The following is a 15997-nucleotide window of genomic DNA, read 5'->3' as shown; positions in this document are numbered from 1 at the left end:
AGTGCTGCCTCGAAGGCGACAGGGAGGTGGCGGGACGAGCGCCATCAGATTACATACAGGAGAATCTCCTGTTTACTCTGCGGCATCTGTATTTAAGTAGTCTCCTGGGCTGCCATTGGATGACTCTTGGATGGGCACTGATTTAGGCTGCATTGAAGGGGACTGACCCTTATTGTGCTTCAGTTATTTAAAATGTACGTTTTTCCCTGAAACTTTGACCTCAAAGTGAAGGTGCGTGTTATACGCCGATAAATACGGCATATCCAAATAACACGCCCAAGCTCATCTCTTCACCACACACAGTCACAAAGGCAGGAGAATTCTTGTTGGGCAGTGTATTAGTGCTCAGACGAACATACTTCGACTGCCTTCCAAGAATGTCAGGCAAAATGGTCGGCCCTCATGTATGTTCACTTCATCAAATCTGGCCCTCTTTGAAAAAAGTTTGGACACCCCTGCCCTATACCTACTGTAGTGTAAAATATTGGATTACTTGTCACTTTTTCCACACAAAGATAATAGTGAGTAAGACGAATAGTTAGGAAATTTCTCCCAAGTGGGGGACACAACATTAACCACTTCAGCCCGGACCATTTTGCTAGTCCAAGACCGGGCCACTTTTTGCGATTCAACGATAATTACGCAGTCGTGCGACGTGGCTCCCAAACAAAATTGGCGTCCTTTTTTCCCCACAAATACTGTAGAGCTTTCTTTTGGTGGTATTTGATCACCTCTGCGGTTTTTATTTTTTGCGCCATAAACAAAAATAGAGCAACAATTTTGAAAAAAAAACTATATTTTTTACTTTTTGCTATAATAAATATCCTCCAAAAAATATATAAAAAATGTTTTTCCTCAGTTTAGTCCGATACGTATTCTTCTACCTATTTTTGGTAAAAAAATTGCAATAAGCAAAACACAAAGGCCCAGATTCACAAAGCACTTACGCCGACGTAAGTGCAAATGTCCGCCGTCGTATCTGTGCGCCAGACCCACAAACAGATATGCGCCTAAAACCAGGCTACACCCCGCCGACGTAGCTTGCTTACACCGGCGTAGGGTGGGCGCACATTTAGGCTGGGTGCATGGTGCTGCTCCCATTGATTAGCCATTCAAACATGCAAATGAGGGAAATACGGCGATTCACAAACCTGCGTGCGCCCGATGCAGGCTACGCGAAGTGCGCGTAAGTTGTACGTCCGGCGTAAAGTTATTCCCCATAAAGGAGGTGCAACCCAGCAGCAGACATGCAAAGGTCTGCACCAGGGAACACAAGCCGGCATATTTTACGTTGGGCGTGTGTCTGGCTGGGCGTAGGTTACGTTCACGCCGTACGCAGTGATCCGGCGTAGTTTAGGCAGTTGTTTCGACATGGTTGTGAGCAGGCGCAGGGGGATGCGTCCACGTTACGCCGCATGCGCAGTTCGTGATACTATCTGTCTGGCGCTCGGCCCATCATTTGTATGGGGTCAAGCCTCATTTACATGGGCCACGCCCACTTCCACCTACGCCGGCCTGTGCCCTCGAAACCTACGCCATGCTGACGCAGCGTTGGGAGCAATAACTTGCTAAATGCAATGCTTGCCTCTCTGCGCTACGTTGGCGCCGTGTACGGCGTTTGCGCTACGGCAGCGTCATGTGCGCCCACACTCTGGGCCATTGTTGATAGGTGATTGTGTTTGGGGACTTGACCACAGGAACAACAAAGGCCCTTGTTGTAGAAAGCCAGTATTAAAAAACACAAGAACAGAGGAACAAGCACCCAAGCCATGGTTGGGTTAGCAACAGCTTTGAAATCAAAGGCATTTGTGGGAATAGGATAAACAAGAAAATCTTTATTGGTACAGTAAATATTAAGATGTCAATGCGTTTCGGATCGTAGGTGTAATACTTTGGCGCCGCCTGGGTGGAGTTTGCGTCGTTTTCCACGTCGGGTATGCTAATTAGCTGTTTACGGCGATTCACGAAGGTACGCGCGGCCGTCGCATTCTCTTACGTCGTCGCTAGTCGACTTTTCCCGGCGTATAGTTAAAGCTGCTATTTCTTGGCCTATCTTTAGACTTGCCATGTTAAAGTATGGCTGTCGTTCCCGCGTCGAATGAAAATTTTTTTTTTTTTGCGTAAGTCGTCCGTGAATAGGAAAGGACGTAACTCACGTCAACGTTCAAAAAATCACGTCGGTGCGACGTCATTTTGCGCAAAGCAAATTTCAAAACGGAGCATGCGCAGTCGGTTCGGCGCGGGAACGCGCCTAATTTAAATGATCCACGTCCCATTTGAATTAGGCGGGCTTGCGCCGGAGGGATTTACGCTACGCCGCCGCAACTTTACAGGCAAGTGCTTTGTGAATCAAGCACATGCCCGTAAACCTTGCGGCGGTGTAACGTAAATGCTATACGTTACGCCGCCGGTGACAGCGTGCCTGTTGGAGAGTGACAGAGCTGTCAGCGGTGACAGCGTGCCTGTTGGAGAGCTTCATTGTAGTAGGGTAAGTCTGGCATAATGTGCTAGTGTGCAAAGCCATACTAGCACATTATGACATTGCTTTGCAGGGGATTTTTTTTTTTTTTTTTTTACAGCTGCGGTTTAACACTACTCTAACAGAGGAATATACCTTTAAAAATCCTACAAGCAAAATTCAGGACTTGTATGGATAAATAGCAGCCTTTGGTTTCTTTGTACAGATCACACTGGTATACTGCAGTATCATGAAACACTCTAACAGATATAAGTATTATGTATTTACAGGAATGACATCCAGCCGTACATAATACACCATAATGTTCTTCAAGGAAAATCCACTCAAGGTACTTATTTTCTAAGCAGGGGTCTCTTAACCTGCCATTGTGTTTTATTCAGTCACGTTTCAGGTCTCATGCCGCATACACACCATCACTTTATGTGATGAAAAAAAACGACACTTTCTGTGAAGTAAAAAATGACGTTTTTGAAACTTCAATTTTCAAAGACGAAGTTGCCTACACACCATCGTTTTTCTCACAATGTTCTTGCAAAGTGAGGTTACATTCACCACGTTTTACCATTGAAGCTAGCTTCTGGGCATGCGTGGATGAAAAAACGTCTTAGAAAACGACGTTTTTTGCTACACACGGTCAATTTCTGTGAAGTAAAAAGTGCACTTTTGAAAAACGACACATAAAATTGAAGCATGCTTCAATTTTTTTTGGTCGTTTTTTACAAGACATAAAACAACGTTTTTCCCCACACACAGTCAATTAAAGTGACGTTTTTAAAAACGTCATTTTTTTTCATCACATAAAGTGATGGTGTGTACGGGGCATCACACATTTTGCAGCTTTTTACTCTACAATCCTACAAATTCATATCATTAACATCGGGCTCAATTTTTTTTAGCTTAAAGTGGAATTAAACCCAAAACCCAAAATGAAAATATATTACAGTTTACCAATCATTCGAGTGGTGGCTGCATTAGTTTGCTTTTCTTGGACTTTTTCCCCTCTGTTTTCACCTAGTGATCTGGCCAGTACACACCTCGGGCTAGATTCAGGTAGGGTGACGTAAATTTGTGCGGGCGTAGCGTATGTTATTTACGCTACGCCGCCGCAATTTAGAGAGGCAAGTGCAGTATTCACAAAGCACTTGCTCCATAAGTTGCGGCGGCGTAGCGTAAATCTGCCGGCGTAAGCGCGCCGAATTCAAATTGTCAAGCGGTGGGCGTGTTTTATGTAAATAAAACATGACCCCACGTAAATTAATGTATCCCAGTGCGCATGCTCCTAATCACGTCGCAAATAGTCAATGCTTTCAACGTAAACGTAATTTACGCAAAGCCCTATTCGCGAACGACTTACGCAAACGACGTAAACGACGCAAAATTCGACGCTGGCCCGACGTCCATACTTAACATTGGCTTTGCCTCATATAGCAGGAGTAAAGTTACGCCAGAAAAAGCCTTACGCAAACAACGTAAAAAAATCCGCCGGGCGCACGTACGTTTCTGAATCGGCGTATCCAGCTCATTTGCATATTCTACACTGAAATCGACGGAAGCGCCACCTAGCGGCCAGCGTAAATATGCACCCTAAGATACGACGGCGTAGGAGACTTACGCTGCTCGTATCTTAGCCTAATTTAAGCTTATCTGGTTTCCAGAATACGCTTAAATTTACGACGGCGTCGATTCTACTGATACGCCGGCGTAATTCTCTCTGAATCTAGCCCCTCCTGTTTAAGTGAGACACAACTCTGAATGAGAGCACAGGACACACAGAAGACAGCACTATTGTCAGTCTAGGGGGAGGGGAGTGTTAGGCCTCGTACACACGGACGGACAGTCCGCTGAAAACGGTCCGCCGGACCGTTTTCAGCGGACATGTCCGCCCGGAGATTTCTGTGTGATGGTTGTACACACCATCAGACAGAAATCCGCGCGTAGACATTGGGCGGGGACATGGCCGCGCCGTCGCCGCGGCGATGACGCGGCAACGCGGGCGGCCCTGGAAGTTCAAAGCTTCCACGCATGTGTGGAATCAGTACGACGCATGCGAGGGCTGGCGGCCGATCGGACGTGTCCGGTGAGTCTGTACAGACGACCGAACACGTCCGACGGACAGGTTTCCAGCGGACAGATTTCTTAGCATGCTAAGAAATTTTTGTCCGCTGGAAACTGTCCGATCCGCCGGACAATTGTCCGGTCGGGCCTACACACGACCGAACATGTCTGCTGAAACTGGTCCGTCGGACCAGTTTCAGCGGACAGATCCGGTCGTGTTTACGGGGCCTTAGATGTACCAGCAGATTTAAATACACTAAATAATTAAAGCCAAACTCCAGGTAATATTTTATAAGCAGTAATAGCAGTTTTTCTTTCCCTTTTGGGATAAAGGTTTTACATAAATAAAAGCTGATCATTTTAAGCACCCCTGCTAGCGTTAAATGGTTTGCCTCATCTCTGTAACTGATACACTCTGCTTGAAAGCGTGTGCTTTTGAAAAACAACAGTTTCACTGGCTAGATTACCAGGTAAAAATTGAAGAAAGGAAGCCTAAAAAAGAAAACTAATGCAGCCATCATGTCTAAGAATTGGGTTTAATACCACTTTAAAACTGAACTATAGCTCCACTTTCAGTCTTGCACAGTTGTATGCAGGGACATATCTGCCGCAAGGCAAACAAGGCGTTTGCCTTGGATGGCATTTTTCAGGGGGCGGCGCCACTTCCAGGTAGAAGGGAGTCAGGGACACTATAAGCCAGTGGCATTGTGTAGAGGGGGGGGTCAGGTACCTGGTGCTGTGCTGCTGCCGCTGCCCTCTCCACCCTGGGCCAGGCAATGCTTTTAGCACCAATTCAAGTAATATGTGGAGTGATCGAGGGGTTAGGAGTATATGTGCTGGGGGGCTTTGGCAAGGGGGAAGTCAATGCTACAAGTGTGGATTGGATTTGAAATCTGACAACCTCTCCTTGCACTATCTCTCTCCCTTCCCAAAGCACCTCCAGCACATATCCTACCCCCTACCCCTCCCCTTGCACTGGCCTTCTTCTCTCACAAAGCAAGAGCACATATCTGACCCCCTAAGCGCCCCCCAGCACATATGGGCACAGAGATTGCATATGATGGGCACAGTTGCTGTATGATGGGCACAGAAGCTGCATATGATGGGCACAGTGGCTGCAAATGATGGGCACAGAGGCTGCATTTGATGGGCACAGAGGCTGCATTTTATGGGCACAGGCTGCATATGATGGGCACAGAGGCTGTATGATGGCACAGAGGCTTCATATGATGGGCATTGTGGCTGTATGATGGGCACAGGACTTTATATGATGGGCACAGAGGCTGCATATGATGGGCACAGAGGCTGCATATGATGGGCACAGTGGCTGCATTTGATGGGCACAGAGGCTGCATTTTATGGGCACAGGCTGCATATGATGGGCACAGAGGCTGTATGATGGCACAGAGGCTTCATATGATGGGCATTGTGGCTGTATGATGGGCACAGGACTTTATATGATGGGCACAGGACTTTATATGATGGGCACAGAGGCTGCATTTGATGGGCACAGTGGCTGCATTTGATGGGCACAGTGGCTGCATTTGATGGGGCACAGTGGCTGCATTTGATGGGGCACACGGAGGCTGCAATTGATGTTCTTTTTTCAGAATTTTTTAGTTTGTTTGTGCCCGACAAAAGAAATGTGAGCACCAGTCGCCACTGCCCCCCAGCACATACTGTATCTAACTCTCCCCACCCCCCTGCTAGTACTAGCCCTCTCCCCAGGACATACAGTATCTGACCCCTGCATTCCGTGTAGTACACTCATAATTCAGCCACGCACACTGTTTGCTGCGGCGAGCTATGTGCCACATTACTACTCTCTTTCAGGCCACCAAAAGTGTTCCAGGTCTTTTACAATCTTATAGCCTATACCCCCCCAAAAAATGCAAGCGCTAAGTGTTCGGGTTTGGCTTGATGAAAAGGTAGCAAAAGGGTAGTTTCTGTTGCCACTATAATTTCAAAAGAGTAAACACAGTTGATTGATAATAAATGGCTTCAGCCAAACACTAACCATGAGCGAAAGAAATGTCCAAGAAATCAAATTCTGCCAGGGTATGTAAACTTTTGAGCACAACTGTAATTACTAGCTACAAAATGTTTTACATTTTATTACAAATATATATTTCAAAGCAATTACATGGTGTAGACCAGGGGTGCCCAACCAGTGGCCCGGGGGCCACATGTGAACCGCAGAGCCCTCTGACGTGGCCCGCGACGTCCTGCTCTGGAAAAGAATAGAATACTGTTACTAAAGGTCAGTTTATTACTAAAACCAAAGGGGCAGATCCACATACATCTGCGCCGGGCGCAGCGTATGTAAGATACGCTACGCTGCTGTAACTTACTTTGCTTTTGTTTGAATCCTCAACGAATTTGCGCCGTAAGTTACGGCGGCATAGTGTATCTCTCGCAGCGTAAGGGCACGGAATTCAAATGGATCTAATGGGGGCGTGTTTTATGTTAATACGTCGTGACCCGACGTTTTTTTGGAACTGCGCATGCGCCGTCCCTGGGGGTATCCCAGTGCGCATGCTCGAAATTAAACCGGAACCCGACAATGCTTATGACGGTGACGTCATTCTACGCAAATTCCTATTCGCGAACGACTTACGCAAACGAAGTAAAAAATTCAAAATTGTACGCGGGAAGGACGGCCATACTTAACATTGAGTATGCCTCAGTATAGCAGCTTTAACTATACGCCGTAAAAAGCCGAACGCAAAAAAAAGCGACGGGCCGACATACGTTCGTGGATCGCCGTAAATAGCTCATTTGCATACTCGACGCGGATTACGACGGGAACGCCACCTAGCGGCCGCCGAAAAATTGCATCTTAGATCCGACGGTGTACGAAGACGTACGCCTGTCGGATCTAGCCGAGATGTCGTCATATCTTGTTTTGAGGATTCAAAACAAAGATACAACGCAGGAATTTTGAAATTACGCCGGTGTATCTATTGATACGCCGGCGCAATTTCAAAATTTCTTTGTGGATCTACCCCACAGTGTATATATGGGCATATCTTTTCTGCAGTGGTTACTGGCCTGCTTTCAAACTAATCCGCAGATGCAGAGCAGCGCACCTGCTGGTTACCTTCACTGAGCCATAGACTTCTGTTATTACCTGCGAGTTTGGTGAGCTTTCTGAAAGTGCACCAAACCTGCAGAATATTATAGAAGTCTAGTGCAAAGTGTAGAAAAGCCAAAAGGTACACTGTGTTGCACCCACGGTGCGGTTAAACCTCAGCGCATCAGTGTGAAAGTAGCCATTGGCCCCTTTCACACGATCAGTCCGACCCAATTGGACCCTCCATTCACCTCCAAGGAGTGGCAGATGTAAACCAACTTGTGTCCAACCTCCAATCCGATCAGGCTGTGTCCGTGTTCCGATCTGAATATGCAGAGTGGACATGGACCTGACATGCGCCCGCTCCGCTGATTGTGGCCCGCGATCAGTTACCAAGTCACTTTAGTGGTCCTCACGCTTCAAAAGGTTGGGCACCCCTGGTGTAGACCAATAGCTTTGACATTATTTACACTGTAAAGATATCTGGACAAGGTTTTGCCCATCACAGGATGTGGTACACCCCTCCAGCTTGTGTCTATGGTGTTTATGTGCTTGGACTAAAAGGAAGTACCCATACAGTTAAGCAATAGGAGGGCATAGAGGAAGGAGGGACTGTCATTTATCACTGTGTATATGCCCATATGTGTAACTTTACAGTCATATGAGATACACAGATAAGAAAAAGGAGGAAATTAAAAGAACTAGAAGGGGGAAAAAAATGGAGCACAATGGCATGGCTGCGCAAATGGGCGTACCTGTACGTCCTCTTTAAATCGCAGGATAGTTGGCGCGTGGGCGTCTGCCAGAGAGGCAGAACGGGGAGATGCCTATGTAAACAAGGCTTTTCCCTGTTCTGCCTAGCAACATGACAGGGATCTACTGCTTCCAGTGATTGGGAGCAGTTATCTCTGTCATGTTCTAGTGAGACAATCCCCCTTACAGTTAGAACACAGTGAGGGAACACAGGTAACCCTTGATCGCCCCCTAGTGTTTAACCCCTTCCTTGTCAGTGTCATTTACACAATAATCGGTGCATTTTTATGGCACTGATCGCTGTATAAATGTCACTGGTCCCAAAATAGTGTCAAAAGTGTCTGATATGTCTGCTGCAATGTCACAGATCGCCGCCATTACTTATAAAAAAAATGTAATAATAAAAATGCCATAAATCGATCCCCTTGTTTGTAGACGCGAAAACTTTTTGCGATTTTTATTTTTTTTATTTTTTTATTACCAAAAATATGTAGAAGAATACATATTGGCCTAAACTGAGGAAGAAATGTGTTTTTTTTATATACTTTTGGGGGATATTTATTATAGCAAAAAGTTAAAAATTGTCAGCCTTTTTTTTGTTTATAGCGCAAAAAATAACAACCGCAGAGGTGATCATTAGTGTTGAGCAGAATATGCCATATTCGATTTCGCGATATATCTCGAATATATAGTCGAATATTCGAGATATATTCTCTAAATTCGAATATTCGTGATATTTTATCGAAATGAAATGATTGCGAATTTTCGCTATTGCGAATGCGAAAATAATTGCGAATTTTCGATAACTGCGGTAGGAGCACTCTGATTGGCTCAGAATATTCTTGATATTTTTTCGAAATTTCGCAAAATGCGAATGCGATATTTACTGCGCAATTTCGACAAATGCTGTAGGAGCACTCTGATTGGCTCAGAATATTCGTGATATTTTACAATACAAAATAATTGCGAATATTCGGCAAATGCGGAAGGAGCACTCTGATTGGCTCAGAATATTCGTGATATTTTACAATACAAAATAATTGCGAATATTCGGCAAATGCGGAAGGAGCACTCTGATTGGCTCAGAATATTCTTGATATTTTACAATACAAAATAATTGCGAATATTTGGCAAATGCGGAAGGAGCACTCTGATTGGCTCAGAATATTCTTGATATTTTACAATACAAAATAATTGCGAATATTCGGCAAATGCGGAAGGAGCACTCTGATTGGCTCAGAATATTCTTGATATTTTACAATACAAAATAATTGCGAATATTCGGCAAATGCGGAAGGAGCACTCTGATTGGCTCAGAATATTCTTGATATTTTACAATACAAAATAATTGCGAATATTCGGCAAATGCAGAAGGAGCACTCTGATTGGCTCAGAATATTCTTGATATTTTACAATACAAAATAATTGCGAATATTCGGCAAATGCGGAAGGAGCACTCTGATTGGCTCAGAATATTCATGATATTTTACAATACAAAATAATTGCGAATATTCGGCAAATGCAGAAGGAGCACTCTGATTGGCTCAGAATATTCTTGATATTTTACAATACAAAATAATTGCGAATATTCGGCAAATGCGGAAGGAGCACTCTGATTGGCTCAGAATATTCTTGATATTTTACAATAGAAAATAAAAAGTGTTTTGCATTGGTGGTGATTCTTTACTCTATCCATCTGTCACAGCCGTTTGTCAATCAAACACCTTGAAGATTGAACACGTTCATGCTGTATGCTTTGGACTTTTTTTCACTTCACATATCAAAGACATTTTTATGAAAGATTATTTTTCTATTATTGGGACTATATTTCTTTATATATTTGTTTCACTGTGTATTTCACAAGTTATTTGCGCTTGCTTATTTTATAATTTGCCCACATGTCTTGTCACTAGACATATTTTTTATTCTTGTAGAGCGACTCCATTTTCTGTCTTGTATTAAATTATGTTGTATAACATTTTTGAGTTGCTGCTGTATTCTCCCCTTTTTTTAAGGTATGCGCAATTTTTTCCTTCTTACAAAAAAAAATAATATCAAACATACAAATATTCATAACAGAAACATACACAAAGCCCCCCCCTTTTGCATCAGAGACAATCAGAGTTCTCCTACCACAGTTATCGAAAATTCGCAATCATTTTCGCATTCGCAATAGCGAAAATTCGCAATTTTTTTTTTCAATTTGGCAACATAAAAGGATCGCCTCAGCTTAGCTACTCGGCCCAGGGTCTCTAATCATACCAGCAATGCTTTTAGACGTCGATAGGATGTGATCTGTTTTAAAAATCAAATTGAAAAAATGCGAATATTCGGAATTGCGAATATTCACCGCGAAATTCGAAATATATCGCGAATACTCGAATATGCCATATTCGAGCCGAATATTCGCAATACGAATATTCGTGAGCAACACTAGTGATCATATACCACCAAAAGAAAGCTCTATTTGTGGGAAAAAAAGGACATAAATTTTGTTTGGGTGCAACGTCGCTCGACCGTACAATTATCAGTTAAAGTGACCAGTGACCTGCAAAAAGTTCTCTGGTCAGGAAGGGGGTACATCCTTCCAGGGCTGAAGTGGTTAATGGTCTGGGGGTTGGCAAACAAAAATACAATTAGCATTTCTATATAAAACTGTGCTTTTCCCCCTTTATCAGTTTTGTATCTGTTTTGCAATGCAGCTACAATGCTGCGCCTCAATGAACTTGCATACTTTGTGGCCTGTGATAAGTTTAATTAGGAAAATCCAGTATTTGATGGGCACAGCACTTACCACTGGACTGAACTTGTGTCTGCTATATAACCAGCTGCGGCAATTTCCCACTATGACACACAAATGATCTCCTAACTGCCTGTAAGCAGTAAGTCACAATCGTTCTTTCTGCGGGAGAAGTGACAGTTTGATTAACAAAGCATTATCTTCTCCTCGGGGTTATAAATTTGTTTGCTCTTATTGTAAAGACGAGAACACTTTTCGCCGTAGGGTAAATTAGATTTGAAAACAAATACCGTATAAGGGAGATAATTTAAACCGTTTCCAAACAGAGGTTGTGATGCGGAAGCAACGTGAAAAAATCTATGGAAATCCTCTTTTGCAAACTTGTTTGAGTGCCCAAGGGGTTTTCTGTCACCTTAAAAGATTTAGATGTGACTTGATACCAAAGTAGCACAAGCAAACGTTGAGTTTAATATGCCTGCAGGTCACCCTTGGATTGAGTTTGTAGCTTTGCAGTAGACACAATTTTTCTATAGGTACGCCATCTGCATGTCTATGGCCCGGATTCAGAAAAGAGATACGACGGCGTATCTCCTGATACGCCGTCGTATCTCTGAGTGTGGTCGGTCGTATCTACTGTATGCGCCTGATTCAGAGAATCAGTTACGCATAGATATTCCTAAGATCCGACAGGTGTAAGTGTCTTACACCGTCGTATCTTAGGCTGCAATCTCAGACTGGCCGCTAGGTGGCGCTTGCGTATTTTTACGCAAGGAATATGCAAATTAGTATTTACGCCGATTCAGAAATAAACGACTGCCCGGCGCTTTTTTTTTACGTCGTTTGTGTTCGGCTTTTTCCGGCGTATAGTTACCCCTGCTATATGAGGCGTAGCTAATGTTAAGTATGGCCGTCGTTCCCGCGCTGAGTTTTGAATTTTTTACGTCGTTTGTGTGAGGCCCCATACACACCATAGAATCCATCTGCAGATAAATCCCAGCAAATGGGTTTCAGCGGATAGATCCGATGGTGTGTACACGCCAGCGGATCTTTATCCGCGGATATATCTCCCCTGGGATGGATTCCAGCAGATCGGATATTCGCTGACATGCAGAACAAATCCATCTGCTGGAATCCATCCCAACGGATGGATCCGCTGGTCTGTACAGACTCTCGAATCCATCCGTCCGAAGGGATCCCCCGCATGCGTCGCAATGATTCAACGCATGCGTGGAATTCCTTATATGACAGCGTCGCGCACGTCGCCGCGTCATAATCGCGGCGACGGCGCGACACGTCATCGCCAGAGGATTTCGGCGCGGATTTCAATGCGATGGTGAGTACACTCCATCGCATTAAAATCTGCTGAAATCCTCGAGAGGATTTATCCGTGGAAACGGTCCGCTGGACCGTATTCGCGGATAAATACTCCCGTGTGTATGGGGCCTAAGTCGTTCGCGAATACGGCTGGACGTAATTTACATTCACGTCGAAAGCATGATGATTTGCCGATGTCATTTGGAACATGCGCACTGGGATATGTCCACGGACGGCGCATGCACCATTCGTTAAAACCGTCAAAAACTTGGGGTCAGTACTATTTTACATAGTACACGCCCCCAACCAGCCTATTTTGAATTAAGCGGGCTTACGCCGGTCCAGTTACACTGCGCCGCCGTAAGTTTAAGCGCAAGTTGTATGTGAATACACAACTTGCTGCTCAAACTTACGACGGCGTAGTGTATCTGAGATACGCTACGCCCGCCTAAAGATAGGCGAAGGTATCTGAATCCGGGCCTATGTATCTAAGGGCCAGGGATGATAACGATAGAAAATTACATGGCTGACCATATTTTAGCACAATGGCTAAGCATATGAACTTTGTATTTATTTTTTGGTTGAGGATGAAGGTTTTATTTCAAAAGATACAATCCAATATAATCAACATAAAGAATATGTAATGGCAAGATAACAATGGGACTCATTCACATAAGAAGAATGCCCAGTGAAGGCCAGCAAGCGGATCAAAAGAAGTCACTAAGAGGACAATGCAGGAGAAGGTCAGTAATGAACTGGGGGGTCATTGGAAAGCATCTAGCCTACCAAGATATCCTTGGCCAAAAATCAAAGACAATTTTATCTCAAAGCAAAAATAAAATAAAGGGGTGCTTATTCGCATTGGGTACATCTTAAACCACATCAGTGAAAAAGTCAGTGTCAAACGATCGATATTTTGAATAAGCACACCAGCTAAATATTTCTAACAATAGATAAGTTAAAGCACACTGGCCAAAAATTGGTGGTCTCCTACATTTGTATTGTGTCAGCTGCCTGGTATATGTGTTAGTTTGCCTTTCATTGTATGTCTATATTTGTGTGTAATTACAGCATACAACCAGTGTGTGCATTATCTTTTTATTATGCTAATTTGGTGCATGTTTTTTACAGTACAATATATGCTTTTTTTCCCTCTCTAATAATAGATCTAGAAAAAATATTTAAAATCTTATCTAATCGTAGGCTTTCAACCGCCACTTTTTGGCTTCCCTTTACACCTCGTAACTCATCTCCAGACAGGCATACAGTACCTGTTGCCGAGAATGTGTTTCCAGCACGACAGCATCACGCTGATTCTCGGCGACAGGGTGCCGACATCTCGCACTCGCTGGAATAGACAAAGCACATTACAGCGAGCGCGTCATAGAAGCGACGGGATCCGACTTGGATTCCCGCCAATTCTAGCTGCGGCGTTTGGTATGAATCCTGAGGGGGAACTCCCACGCCAAATTTAAAAAAACAGCATGGGTTCCCCCCCCAGGGGCATACCAGGCCCTTAGGTCTGGTATGGGTTGTAAGGAGACCCCCCTACGCCGAAAAACCGGCGTGGGGGTCCCCCCACAATCCATACCAGACCTGTATCCAAAGCACGCTGCCCGGCGGGACAGGAAAGGAGTGGGGACGAGCGAGCGCCCCCCCCTCCTGAGCCGTACCAGGCCAAATGCCCTCAACATGGGGGGGTTGGGTGCTCTGGGGCAGGGGGGTGCCCTGCGGCCCCCCCACCCCAGAGCACCCTGTCCCCATGTTGATAAGGACAGGGCCTCTTCCCGACAACCCTGGCCGTTGGTTGTGGGGTCTGCGGGCGGGGGGCTTATCGGAATCTGGAAGCCCCCTTTAATGAGGGGGCCCCCAGATACCGGCCCCCCACCCTAGGTGAATGAATATGAGGTACATCATAACCCTACCCATTCACCTGGAGGCAAAGTGTAAAAGAAAATAAACACATGACACAGGGTTTTTAAAGTAATTTATTAGACAGCTCCGGGGGGCCCCCCTCTCTTCTTTAGCTCTTTAACCAGGGGGGCCTTCTTCTTCCGCTCTCCAGGGGTCTTCTCCGCTCTCCGGGTGTCTTCTTCCGCTCTCCGGGGGTCTTCTCCCATCTTCTCCGCTGTCATCTCGGTGCTCCCCGCTGCCTTCTTCTTCAGGGTTGGCCGCCGATATCTTCGTGTGTTCGCTCAATTACTAGCGGCGGCCAGCCCGCTCTTCTGTGACGTCTTCTTCTCTTCTTCCGATGTTGACACAACGCTTCTTCCCGCTGCAATGACGGGTGCGCGGTTCCCACCGATTTATATAGGCCTCTTATGCTGTCACAGTCCCATCATGCTCCGGTACCTACCCAGAGCACCCAACCCCCCCATGTTGAGGGCATGCGGCCTGGTACGGCTCAGGAGGGGGGGCACTCGCTCGTCCCCACTTCTTTCCTGTCCGGCCGGGCAGCCTGCTTTGGATATGGGTCTGGTATGGACTGTGGGGGGACCCCCACGCCAGTTTTTCGGCATAGGGGGGGTTTCCTTACAACCCATACCAGACCTAAGGGCCTGGTATGCCCCTGGGGGGGGGAACCCATGCCGTTTTTTTATTTGAAATTTGGCGTGGTAGTTCCCCCTCAGTATTCATACCAAACGCTGCAGCTAGAATTGGCGGGAATCCAAGACGCTTCTATGACGGCTTTGTCTGCATCGTGGCAAGCCAGCTCGGTGCTGGCTCCCGCGATGGGGCTCGTAGGTGATCAATCTCGCCGACAAAGGGAGCGAGATTGACACAATATCACGGTCACCTTCTGTATACATCAAAATACAAGGAGTTTAATAGTGTAATTTTGAAAAAAACACATACATTGGTTTTATTTTTTTAAACGACTCACATAGTTAGAAGGATATAATCATATATCAGTAAACCTCTGAATCTCCTTTGTTTGTCCTACAGACAATTGCCGCTCTGCCGCTCTGCCTCCCTCTCCAGAATGAAGTTCCCTTCACTAGCTCTCACAGCTTGTACATGCCCACCAGTAGGCCTTGCTCCGATGCCTTTCTTCTGTATAGGACTTTTCAAGAGGATGGCATAATAGTGTTACTACATTGCTTTAAATTGTGTTCCACTATATTTAACCCCTTCCGATTGAAATCAGGGATAAACAACCAACGTATTTAAAACAACATCTCCATTAATCTTTACTCTTCTGTAGCTCTCCTTCTAATTTCCCAAGAGCGGCCATAAACAATTAAATTCATCAGCCAACTACAAATCTACACTGTTACATTAAAGCGGTTGTGAAAAAAAATAAACTGCAAGGCAATGGCATAATGTGCTAATATGCATCACATACTAGCACATTATGAAATACTCACCTTGGAATGAAGCCCTTCAGCGCTGTAAAGTTACCATTGAGAGGGCTGACATGTCCCCCCGTCTGTCCCCTGGGTTTGCAAGCTCCAGGTTTGTGATTGGCCAAAGCCGCAATGACGTCACTGCCACGCATGTACGAGGGGACCCCCCGTTTCCGGCATGGTCTATGAAGATCCGGCACTGTAAGCCGGACCTTCAGAGCACACATCCAATAATG

At 45.2% G+C, this 15997-nt stretch overlaps 1 protein-coding gene across 1 annotated transcript in view; it reads right to left on the bottom strand.

The window, feature by feature from the left end:
- Positions 1 to 15997, bottom strand: part of PDE11A (phosphodiesterase 11A) — a 721237-nt gene that overhangs the window by 488237 nt on the left and 217003 nt on the right. The window lies entirely within an intron of this gene.

This window comes from Rana temporaria, chromosome 6 (assembly GCF_905171775.1).
Source record: "Rana temporaria chromosome 6, aRanTem1.1, whole genome shotgun sequence".
Classification (NCBI taxonomy): domain Eukaryota; kingdom Metazoa; phylum Chordata; class Amphibia; order Anura; family Ranidae; genus Rana; species Rana temporaria.
This window is presented reverse-complemented; position numbering and strand designations above follow the sequence as displayed.